The sequence below is a fragment of the Balaenoptera physalus genome (genome assembly GCF_965194825.1).
Source record: "Balaenoptera physalus genome assembly, chromosome: 8".
NCBI lineage: Eukaryota > Metazoa > Chordata > Mammalia > Artiodactyla > Balaenopteridae > Balaenoptera > Balaenoptera physalus.
Window position 1 is genome coordinate 9,122,897 of NC_138887.1, and position 11,651 is coordinate 9,134,547.

The following is an 11,651-nucleotide window of genomic DNA, read 5'->3' on the forward strand; positions in this document are numbered from 1 at the left end:
GTCCTTAAAATTTACTGAAGACCTTCAAGGAGCTTTTATCTTTCAGGGCTTTATCAATTGATACCTACCATATTAGAAACTGAATTGTTTTCGAGACAAAAACAACATAAGTACATGTTCCATCTGCTATAGAGCAATGACCTCACATCATTTAGCCTCTGGAAAACTTAAAAACTTGTGAGAGAATGAAAGTGAACAAAGCAGCTGACAATGTTGTTAGGAAAGTAGATTAGACTTCTGGACTCCCTAAAAGTCTTGGGCCTCTGGAGCTTTCTGGATCACCCTTTGAGAACCACTGAACTAGACTGGTATGTAAATCATGCTTTTCTGAAGATAAGGGGTGGAGTTGGAAAAGACCTAAGATAGCTTAATCCTTTAGTTCTCCCTATGATCTCTTTGTATTAGAGGCTCTTACTATAAATTACTCCTATCACCACCCCAGCCCACACACATACGTAATTTTCCTGTGACTGTCCACTTCTTTGACCTGGCAGTGCTCAATGCTGGCTGCAGAACCACTTGGAGAGCCTTGAATACTCATGCCCAGGCACCATCCATACCAACTGGATCAGAATTTGGGGGACATAAACCCAGTGTTTTGTGTGTTCTGTTCTACCTTTTTTAATTCCTGAGCTCCCCCAAGGGAGTCTAGTCAGGGATGAGACCCAGTGGCCTGTGGTATGAAGAGAAAGGGATGAAGGGCTGGGAATCTCTGCTAGAGGGAAAAAAAGAAACTCCGGATGGCAGAGCATTCCCTGAACGTATGGCTTTCACCTTGTGACTCCTGTTGCCCACGTTACCCGCACTACCACTTAAACCCCCCAATAACTAATCATGGGAAAAGTTTGCAAATGGAATCATGGAGCATTGTATTGGTAGCCCCGTCACTGGGGAAATCTGGGGCTTTTACTAGCACAGAGAACCCTTCAGTGTGCACTGGAGTCGCCTGGAGAGCTGATTACTGAGCCACCTGACACCCCCCCCACCCACGCACGCCGCCAGGTCTCTGAGTGCGCAGGTCTGGGTGGAACCTGAGAAGCTACGTTTCCAACAAGTTCCCAGGTGATGCTGATGCTGCTAGTTGAGGATCAGTCTTCGAGACTCGCTGCAGAAATCACAAAAGTTCTGGTAAAAATTACCTCACTTGCCACCAACTGACAGAGGTCAGGAAGCCTTTACCCTGATGCGTTAGTTCTGCCATAGCCCCGCTGAATTTTTTAGCTTGGTATGAAGTTGTCACCTAACAAATTTAAGGACTAGATGTAGACAGGCTATAACCTGAAGAGTTCTATTGGAGCCAGCGCCTCAAGGAACAGGGGTTTTACTTCATAGTTTCGGTATTTTGGATGTTGTAAGCTAGGTTCTATCCCCAAATCTGTCATAAACTAATAGCGTGACTGAGCTAGTATCTTTAACACTTAAAAATCCTAAGGTCCTGCAACAGTGTCTAGTTTCCCCAGAGAAGGCAAGCCTTTGGTTCTCAAGAAAATGAGAGCCACCTGGTGGTCAGTGATGAAATCTTTTAAAATAAACTTTGTGAGGTCATACCATTTGTAAATTCATTCAGTTCATTATTAGGTAGCTACTATATGCCATGTATTATACTAGGTGTAGAAAATATGGTCCACGGTCCAAGTGGAACTTACAGTTTAGTCCGGAGAAAGAATAGAAAGCTTTTAGAAGGAACTAGAAGGAACTAAGTCACATTGGGCTGAGGTATATTTAGGGTTCAAAAGTCCTGGTTTACGTGACCCTGGGTCTCCAGGAGGCTAGGATGGGTTGCAGCTCAAATTTACTAGACATATCTCCCTCCTCAGTAAAACACCTCTGTGCAATCTCAAATCCTGAGAAGCCGGGCTTCCCTGGTGGCGCAGTGGTTGAGAGTCTGCCTGCCAGTGCAGGGGACACGGGTTCGAGCCCTGGTCTGGGAGGATCCCACATGCCGCGAAGCAACTGGGCCCGTGAGCCACAACTACTGAGCCTGCGCATCTGGAGCCTGTGCTCCGCAACAAGAGAGGCCGCGATAATGAGAGGCCCGCGCACCGCGATGAAGAGTGGCCCCCACTTGCCGCAACTGGAGAGGGCCCTCGCACAGAGACGAAGACCCAACACAGCCATAAATTAATTAATTAATTAATTAATTTGTTAAAAAAAAAAAAAATCCTGAGAAGCCGCTTCCCCAGACCCCAGGGAGGCAGTGGGCCCAGCGTAGGTGGACAGAGGAAGGAAGGAGTAGGAGAATCAGCTCAGAGCCCTGGTCCGTGTTCTCATCATACAGTTAGGACCTGGGAGGGGCGAGGTTCCATCGCCGGGGCATGGGCTCCAAGCTCACACGGAGAGTGAGCACTAGCAATGGGCTTCGACCAGGTCCAGCAGGTGCTCCTCCTTGCTCGTGCTTCCATCAGGAAGAGATGAAGCGGGACTTCCCTGCCGGCGCGGTGGTTAAGAATCCACCTGCTAATGCAGGGGACACGGGTTCGAGCCCTGGTCCGGGAAGATCCCACATGCCGCGGAGCAACTAAGCCTGTGCGCCACAACTTCTGAAGCCCGCACACCTAGAGCCCGTGCTCCACAACAAGAGAAGCCACGGCAATGAGAAGCCCGTGCACTGCAATGAAGAGTAGCCCCCGCTCGCCTCAACTCGAGAAAGCCCACGCATAGTAGCAAAGACCCAATGCAAAAATAAATAAATAATTTTTTTAAAAAATTGTCTAAAAAAAAAAGAGAAGAATTGATGAAGAGGGACTTCCCTGGTGGTCAAGAGGGTAAGACTCCACACTCCCAACGCAGGGCAGCCGGGTTCGATCCCTGGTCGGCGAGCTAGATTCCCGCATGCCGCAACTAAGGAGTCCACATGGCACAACGAAGAGCCCGCGTGCCGCAACTAAGACCTGGCACAGCCAAAATAAATAAATAAATAAAATGTTTTTTTTTTTAAAGTGAGAGGTTCCTAATGAGATCTGAGTAAACCAGTCTCCCTCACTAGTAACCAGGCCTCAATCCAGGCAGTTGAGAAATAAAGAATTAGATTTGCAACATCATTCCTGGCCCGGGCCTTTACTCTTTAAAGAGACAGCACCATTGAAACCATAAAAGAAGGTATTCCCCACTCAAGAGGTAACTTCTCTTCTGTAGTACTCTGGTAGACCTCTCAGTGGGCCCAATAAAGGGCTCCAAACTAGTCAGTGGCAAGAGTGAACACACATCTAAATTGGTTCTCTCATCTGCTATACCACACTGCCACAGAAAGGAGAACACGCCTATGCTAGGAGCCTAAGATGACACATGATGAACCCACAACTATTCCACAAAGCTCTGCAGAACCTCATGTGATTTCTGCCCGAAGGCAGTCAGATGTAGAAACTGTGGGTCACACTCATTGTTTTCAGGAGAACAAAATTTAAAATAGTTCCCCAAGTTGAGAAAAAAAAAAGATAAAAGGAAAACATGCCAATTTGATTCATTTGTATCAACGATCAAAAAATAAAATGCTAGTCTTCTATCAGGGCAAACAGCTTAGGATCCCCAATTCAATCATAAGTACCCACAGCACACCCTCTATCTGTTAAAATCATGTCCTCGCCAGAACACAGATGGTTACACAAGTCACACTGCCGGAGTGGACTGGAAGCAGATAGGTACGCAATATGAAATCAGTGGCATAAAGCAATGCAGACCTGAAAATAGCTCCTTTTATGTCATTTTGTATTTTCCCTATCCTAGGTGTCAAACCAAGAAATAGCCAAGTCAGTAAGAATGAGCAGTTGTCCATTTATTCAACTATAGATCAGGATTCCCATGGGTAGTTTATAGAACAGAGGTTGGGGAGGATGGACCAAAGCTCTCGAGCCCATCGGTACAGGACTGGCCAAGACACAACCATCACACAGGCTTCCCCATCTTCTCAACTTCGGGACTCTTCCAGGAAGCTCTCCCTAGATATCCCACCCTCAAAACTGCCCTGTCCTTGGCCTCATTTATTCACTACCCCTCATAATTGACGGGCATTGTTTTTGGCAGTTATGATCTCCAAACTTTCTTTCATCATAAAAATTAATGCAGGGACTTCCCTCGTGGTCCAGTGGTTAAGACTCTGTGCTCCCAAGGCAGGGGGCCTGGGTTCAGTCCCTGGTCAGGGAACTAGATCCCACATGCCGCAACTGAAAAAAAGATCCCATGTGCCACAACTAAGACCCAGCGCAGTCAAATAAATAAATATATTTTTAAAAATTAATGCATACTTATTTTAACAAATGTGAACAGAAGAGAATCACTGTAAAGAAACAAAAATGAATGTGCTCTCTTTCTCCAAACCCACTTCTTAAAGGTAACTACTGTTAAATAATTTAGCATACATCCTTTTGAAATTTTTGGATAATTTAAAAAAATCTCAACAGTATTAAACGGCCAATCACATTTATGTATGTATTGATATATATTGAAAAAAATGTTGTATTAACTAAATAGGTTTAATAAGGAGTTCATGTTAGGTACATTGATGACTGTTTCCTGTGGTATTTTCTAATGTACATATTTTTAAGCTGTGCCACAAAGCCAACAACTCTTATGCAGAAATTAAATTGAAAAGCAATTTAATTTTCATTATTTTAGGTTCCATTCAATCTGGCACAGGCAAATATACCTTCTCTGGTGGTAAAACAAAGAACTCTCCAGCCTCCAGATTTAGAGAAAATGTCTGTATTCCGTGAGTTCTGATAAATGGAGCATTTGCTGGTTGCATTTCATAGATCTGTTCTACTTTGTGTGTATTTCTCTTTCAGGTAAACAACTTGCATATAAAATTAATAAATCAATAAATGAAGTGATTGCTGAGAATTCATTCAGTTGGGTACAGGGACCCAGTTACCCTTAGCTTTTGTGTTAAGAAATTATTGTTACGAATAAGAAAGTTTCTTAGGTTTAATTTGTTATATGACCTACAGTGAGGTATTTTTGTCTGTACATTAAAAAAAATTATACCTACATCTAGCTGCTTCTGATCTTGAAGATTTTGCTCAGAATTCAGAAACCACCCTTATGAATATATCGTGTCCTCTATAATGCATAGTTCAGAAGAGAAAGGCAGATTCCCCACCCTAGTATAAATAATGTAAAAAGAGAAAGCATGTTAGGTTCTGAGGAAGAATAGCAGAAAACAGTCTTCTGACGGAAGGAGATCTGTTGTCAGCAATGTGGAATGTTCTAGTCCAGCAGCTGCTGATTTTCCAGCAGTGAAAACCCAGCTGGTGACATCACTCAGGAAAGTGACTCATCAGCGCAGTGGGATTTCATTTGTCTACTCCTCATCCCACACCATACCTTTTCTGGTGGGGACTGCAAGTTCTCTTTTGGATACAACTGCTCAACTCTCCCCAACTTTTGTCAGCTGAAGGTTTTCTCTTTTGTGGACAAGAAACAAGTTTGTGGGGAATTTTGGGGGCTTTTGTTTTGGAGTTTCTACACTGCACCTACCATTTAGCCTTCAAAGGTCACACTTTGATGGGGCTAGCTCTTCTATTTTCCCTAAAAGCTGCTTTCATCTGCCCTCTAAGGACCAGGCCTGATGTTGCTAGGGTGTGTTCCAGAGTAGAGCAGGAGGCAGTGGTCATTCTTTGATTCTTTAAGCCCAACAGGGGGCCTTTCCACATGCCCATCAAGCCCACAAACTTGGTCTTCCCAGGATTCAGTGACCAGGCGTTGTGATGTTTTCACTGTACTAACTTTGAAACAAGGAGCACATAGGTTACTATGCTCAGGAGAAGGTACTCTACCATTGTTAAAATTCAATAAATATTAATAGATGACTGACACATGGAATGTTCCGATTACAACTCTCCAGACTGATCCAGGTTCCCAGAAGAAGAGCTAAACTCTCCATAACTTTTTCAGTGCCCTGTGCTAGAACTATTTATTTTGTGGCATTATAGACTTACAGGCAAAGAGTGGCAACAGTTAAGAAAATATGACTATTCTGCCACGGCAGTTTCTGGATCCTTTATTTGGGTCCCGGGGATTCTGAATACATCAAGGTAAAAGCAAATCACGTGTGTATAAGAAATAGCTACAGACAATTCATAGAAAAAAAAGTTATACAAATGGTCCATAGTAATATGTTCAATCTCATTCATAAGAGAAATGAAAATTTAAGCTATACTGAGATACCATTTCCCACCTACCAAATGAGGAAAAAAAAACAACAACAACCCAACAGTCTGACAACAAACTCCATTGGCAACCACTGGCAATTCTGTGGGTAAACAGGCACATTCATATATTGCTGTGGGACAAAATCCCCTGTGAAAACATTTGGCAATACCTAGCAACATTACCTAAGAAGTTACCCTTTGATCCAGCAATTCCATTGCTAGGAACCTACCCAAAAGATAGCTATAGGTTTTATAGAAATAAATAAAAAATAGAATTTATATTTCTTACTCATTTTTTTTTAATTTATTTATTTATTTTTGGCTATGTTGGGTCTTTGTTTCTGTGCAAGGGCTTTCTCTAGTTGCGGCGAGCGGGGGCCACTCTTCATCGCGGTGCGCGGGCCTCTCACTATCGCGGCCTCTCTTGTTGCGGAGAACAGGCTCCAGACGCACAGGCTCAGTAGTTGTGGCTCACGGGCCCAGTTGCTCCGCGGCATGTGGGATCTTCCCAGACCAGGGCTCGAACCCGTGTTCCCTGCATTGGCAGGCAGATTCTCAACCACTGCGCCACCAGGGAAGCCCTCTTACTCATTTTTGACCAAATGTCTGTGTTAAACTATTACATACTATAATTCTAAACTTTTCTTTTACAGCAAGCTGAGAAACTTTTTACTTGGAATAACAAGAGAATTTCTTATACTTTTGTCTTTTCACTGACTACAAGTCAAATTTGAGGAGCCTCAGAATATTGTTTAAAAAGAAACTATAGGATGCTCGCTTCGGCAGCACATATACTAAAACTGGAACAATACAGAGAAGATTAGCATGGCCCCTGCGCAAGGATGATACGCAAATTTGTGAAGCGTTCCATATTTTTTGAATAGGTAAAGAAGATGTGGCACATATATACAATGGAATATTACTCAGCCATAAAAAGAAACGAAATTGAGTTATTTGTAGTGAGGTGGATGGACCTAGAGACTGTCATACAGAGTGAAGTAAGTCAGAAAGAGAAAAATAAATACCGTATGCTAACACATATATATGGTATCTAAAAAAAAAAAAAAAGGTTCTGAAGAACCTAGGGGCAGGACAGGAATAAAGACGCAGACGTAGAGAATGAACTTGAGGACACGGGGAGGGGGAAGGGTAAGCTGGGACGAAGTGAGAGAGTGGCATAGACTTATATATACTACCAAATGTAAAATAGATAGCTAGTGGGAAGCAGCTGCATAGCACAGGGAGATCAGCTCAGTGCTTTGTGCCCACCGAGAGGGCTGGGATAGGGAGGAGATATGTGGATATATGTATATGTATAGCTGATTCACTTTGTTATAAAGCAGAAACTAACACACCACTGTAAAGCAATTATACTCCAATAAAAATGTTAAAAAAAAAAAGAAACTATAGGGACTTCCCTGGTGGTCCAGTGGTTAAGAATCCACCTTCCAATGCAGGGGAAACAGGCTCCATCCCTGGTTGGGGAACTAAGATCCCACATGCTGTGGGGCAACTAAACCCGAGCGCACCGCAACTACTGAGCCCGCATGCTGCAGCGAAGATCCTGTGTGCCGCAACTAAGACCTGATGCAGCCAAATAAATAAATAAACATTTTAAAAAATAGAAAGAAACTATAGACAGGTGGGTTTTTTTTTTTAATAAACAGATGGTATTCTATACACTATTTTATCTCTTGCTTTTCTCTTTAACTTTTTTTTTTTTAATTTATTTTTGGCTGTGTTGGGTCTTCGTTGCTGCGCGCAGGCTTTCTCTAGTTGCGGCAAGCGGGGGCTACTCTTCGTTGCGGTGCGTGGGCTTCTCATTGCGGTGGCGTCTCTTGTTGCGGAGCATGGGCTCTAGGCGCGCAGGCTTCAGTGGTTGTGGCATGTGGGCTCAGTAGTTGTGGCTTGCGGGCTCTAGAGCTCAGGCTCAGTAGTTGTGGCGCACAGGCTTTGTTGCTCTGCGGCATGTGGGATCTTCCTGGGCCAGGGATCGAACCCATGTCCCCTGCATTGGCAGGCGGATTCTTAACCACTGCGCCACCAGGGAAGCCCTCTCTTTAACTTTTAAAGTAGATGTTTACATATTTCAAAATCGAAAGAATATGAAAAGGAAATTGAGAAGTCTTGTTCTTAACTGTCTCCATCCATCCCCAACCTTCCCACAGGTAGTGTTTGTTCTAGACAGTCCCATTTTTGTCTGTTGTCTCAGTGTCCCATTTGTCCAAGATTTAGCATTTGCCCAAGACTTTGATTTATTAAAAGGTGATATTTCTACTTTTATGAAAATAAGCAGAGATGAGTTTTAAAATCGAGAAATGTGAGTCCTCCAACTTCATTCTTTTTCAAGATTATTTTGGCTATTCTTGCTCTCTTATATTCCCATATGAATTTTAGGATGGTTTTGTCAATGAGTACAAAGAAGCAAGCTGAGATTCTGGTTAGATCTTTAATTTTTTTCACCAATGTTCTGTTGTTTTCAAAGTATGTCTTGTGCTTCTTTTGTGAAATTTATCCCCAAGTACTTTATTCTTTTAGATACTATCATAAATGGAAGCGCTTTTCAGTTTATTCATTGCTAATATATGGAATACAATTGACTTTTTTTAAGATTTATTTTATTATTTATTTTTTTATTTTATTGTGGCACGTTGGGTCTTAGTTGTGGCACGTGGGATCTTCGTTGAGGAATGCAGGCTCTTTCATTGTGGCATGTGGGTTTCTCTCTAGTTGTGGTGTGCAGGCTCCAGGGCGCGTGGGCTCTGTAGTCCGTGGCACACAGTCTCTCTAGTTGAGGCGTGAGAGCTCAGTAGTTGTGGCGCGCGGTCTTAGTTGCCCCATGGCATGTGGGATCTTAGTTCCCTGACCAGGGATCAAATCTGCGTCTGTTGCATTGTAAGGGGGATTCTTCACCACTGGACCACCAGGGAAGTCCCACAATTGACTTTTTTTTTTTTTAAGCTTTTTTTTTTTAATTTTTATTTATTTTTGGCTCTTTTGGGTCTTCCTTGCTGCACGTGGGCTTTCTCCAGTTGCATCAAGTGGGGGCCACTCTTCATTGCGGTGTGCAGGCTTCTCATTGCGGTGGCTTCTCTTGTTGTGGAGCACAGGCTGTAGGTGCGTGGGCTTCAGTAGTTGTGGCACACAGGCTCAGTTGTTGTGGCTCGCAGGCTCTAGAGCACAGGCTCAGCAGTTGTGGCGCACAGGCTTAGTTGCTCCAAGGAATGTGGGATCTTCCTGGACCAGGGATCGAACCCATGCCCCCTGCAATGGCAGGTGGATTCTTTTTTTTTTAATTTTTAAATTTTATTTTATTATTTATACAGCAGGTTTAGTTATCTATTTTATACATATTAGTGTATATATGTCAATCCCAATCTCCCAATTCATCCACCACCACCACCCCCCACACCGGGCAGGCGGATTCTTAACTGCTGTGCCACCAGGGAAGTCCCACACAATTGACTTTTGTATATTGTTCTCATATCCTGCAATCCTGCTGCACTTGTTTCTTAGTTTCAATAGCTTTTTTAAAAAAATTTTTTAAGATTTTTTAAAAATAAATTTATTTATTTATTTTTGGCTGCATTGGGTCTTCGCTGCTGCACGCGGGCTTTCTCCAGGTGCGGCAAGCGGGGGCTACTCTTCCTTGTGGTGTGTGGGCTTCTCATCGTGGTGGCTTCTCTTGTTGTGCAGCACAGGCTCTAGGTGCATGGGCTTCAGTAGTTGTGGTGCACAGGCTTCAGTAGTTGTGGCACGTGGGCTCAGTAGTTGTGGTCACGGCCTTAGTTGCTCCACAGCATGTGGGAACTTCCCGGACCAGAGCTCGAACCCATGTCCCTTGCTTTGGCAGGTGCATTCTTAGCGACTGCGCCACCAGGGAAGTCCCAAGATTTTTTATTTTTTTGATGTGGACCATTTTTAAAGTCTTATTGAATTTGTTACAATATTGCTTCTGTTTTATGTTTTGGTCTTTTGGCCACAAGGCATGTGGGACCCTAGCTCCCCAACCAGGGATTGAACCCACACCCCCTGCATTGGAAGGCGATGTCTTAACCACTGGACCACCAGGGAAGTCCCTCAATAGCTTTTTAGTGGATTCCTTAAGATTTTCCATGTATACAAGATCATGTCATCTGTGAAGACATAACTTTTTCCTTTCCAATCTGGATGCCTTTTATTTCTTTTTCTTGCCTAATTGCCCTTACTAGAAGCTCCAGTACAATGTTAAATAAAAGTGGCAACAGTAGACATCCTCATGTTGTTCCGGATCTCAGGAGTGAGTATTCTTTTACTGTTAAGTATGATATTTGCTGTGGGTTTTTCAGATGACATGTATCAAGTTAAAGAAGTTCCCTTCTAATCCTAGCTGTTGAATGTTTTTTTGATGAAGAGTGTTGCATTTTGTTCTATGCTTTTCCTGCCTCCATTGAGATGATCATGTGGTCTTTGTCCATTATTCTATTAATATGGCATATTGATTGGATTAAAAGGATATTGGCCAGTGGGGTTTTTTGTTGTTGTATCTATGTCTCATTTTGGTATGAGTAACACTGGCATTATATAATGAATGGGGAAATGTACCCTTCTATTTTTTGGAAGAGTTTGTGATGGATTGGTATTAATTCTTTTTTAAACATTTGATAGAATTCAACAGTGAAGACTGGGCTTTTCTTTGTAGGAAGATTTTAAGTCACTAATTCAATTTCTTTACTTGTCATAGGTCTATCAGATTTTCTTTTTTTCTTGAGCAGTTTCGGTAGTTTATTATATCTTTCTAGGAATTTGCCCATTTCATCTAGGTTATTTAATTTGCTGGCACGCAATTGTTCAAAAGTATTCCCTGATAGTCCTTTTTATTTCTGTAAGGTCAGTAGTGATTTCCCCTTTAACTTCTTGGTAATTTGAATCTTCTTTTTTTCTTGTTCAGTCTAAAGATTTGTCAATTTTGTTGAACTTTACAAAGAACCAACTTTTGATTTCATTAATTTTTTTCCTATTGTTTTTCTTCTCTATTTCATTTATTTTTCTCTCTAATCTTTTTTTCTTCATTCTGCTTGCTTTTTGTTTGCTCTTCTTTTTTGTCTTATTGTTTAGGTAAGCAATGCATGCACACTGCACAAATTCAAGATGACCCAAGCTTTTTGTAAGGAAACTATTTTCCTGTAAAAATATTTGCTGCCCCTTTCCTTTACTTTGGATTTGCTTCAACATAATCCAGTGAGGGGAGGGGCAGATGTAAATATGAATGTAAAATAAAACAAAAGTGGCCATGAGTTGATGATCATTACAGTTGTGTGAAGGGAACATCAGGTTCATTTTACTATTTTCTTTACTTTGTATATGTTTAAAACTTTCCATAATAAAAAACTGGAAATATATATATCATAGGCTTATCAGTCAAGGTCCATTCAGGTTGCAGAAAACACACCAGTTATTTGAACAGAGAGAACTAACAAAGTATTGGTAACTGGATATAAAGTTAACTGTTAAAGGGTAAAAAGA